The sequence below is a fragment of the Sinocyclocheilus rhinocerous genome, unplaced genomic scaffold (assembly GCF_001515625.1).
Source record: "Sinocyclocheilus rhinocerous isolate Xijiao unplaced genomic scaffold, SAMN03320098_v1.1 scaffold605, whole genome shotgun sequence".
NCBI lineage: Eukaryota > Metazoa > Chordata > Actinopteri > Cypriniformes > Cyprinidae > Sinocyclocheilus > Sinocyclocheilus rhinocerous.
Genome location: NW_015661612.1, coordinates 2,531,564 through 2,532,957, shown reverse-complemented (window position 1 = coordinate 2,532,957; position 1,394 = coordinate 2,531,564).

Here is a 1,394-nt window from a genome sequence, read left to right as displayed (position 1 = left end):
AATCAGTGTTTTTGAAAAATCACATACCCTGCCTTTAACTTAAAAGTTTAAGTAGCCTTTTTTAAACCGCAAGAACGTGTTCTGTCTGCCCATCCACTAAACTCTCTGAACAGATTGTGTCGTAGAGCTATCAGACCTTCCATTAAACACACAGACGGAGAAATAAATCAGTTTCACCTTTTCTTCATCAAAATAAAACCAAACAGTTGTGGATGATTAAATTTATTTTTACAGCATCTCATACTGACATTAATGCCTCTGTTTAATAAAGACCCCTAATTCCCTTTCATCGGGTCTCATGACAGCCTTTCTACTTAAATCAGACAACTGAGAAGAATAAAAGCAAAAATTAAGTTTACTCTGTTCTGTACTTGCTTCTCCCAGTCTCTCTTTCTTTCTTCTTCTCTCTTTGCAAGCATCTGTATGTGTGTGTGTGTACATGTGTTGTGTGCGTGCACGTCAATGTGTGTGCCAGTGGAGAAAATTAAAGGCAGACTTTCCGTGGCAGGCGTCATCCCCAAATTGCACATTTGGTGGGGTATTTGAGATGTGACAATAATATTAATTTCAGCGTGTACCCCACTGCACCCCCTTTTACACACAGTAGAGATCACTTCTGAAATAGAAAACCCCAAACTAGAAAGAAAAGAAGAGTGATTGAGAGAGAGAGAGAGAGAGAGAGAAAATTATTTCTCTCAGTTTTGGAAGATAAAAACCAATGGTAAGCAGATCTAAGTGTCGGCTGTTTGGAGAAGATATGATGGATTGTGGCTTTAATAAAGACTAATGACCAGATTATTTTCTCCCTGTAAAGTTAAAAGAATAGACTCTACTATGGACTATAAAGCTAACTGTTACTTAAAGTGGAGGGGGATTCTTAAAACAAAAGCTTTTGACCTTCTCTTTTGATGCGTATGTTTGCTGAGGGTCTCTAGCTGACCTCATACCTTGTATTTCTATCACTTATGTCTTTGATTTCTTTTCCTACACAAGTTTGAAACTGCACAGTGTTAGGCATCATAATCCTAACGAATGTCTTCCTTACATAGGACCCTTGATGAAGAACTGATCATATGTCTGAATTAACATCTTAAATGATCCTCTCCAGAAATTGACCTTTCTTTTAAAGCCTGAGGAAATGGTGTGACACAACCTATTTGAGTTGTCCTGCGGTTTTAACAGGCACTAGGGGGATTTGGGTGCACGGTGGATGTTGACCTTTATGTAATGTTTGACTCGGGCGCCGTTGTCACAGTGCTGCTTCCTCTCCAGCAGGCCGGCGCCGCTGGGACTTTCTGTCATCTCAGCCCTGCTGGCATGAGTAATGAAAGCAGGAAGTTATCCAGCTCAAATTGGTGATAGTTTAAATACCGAGGTCAGCCTAAACAGTCCGT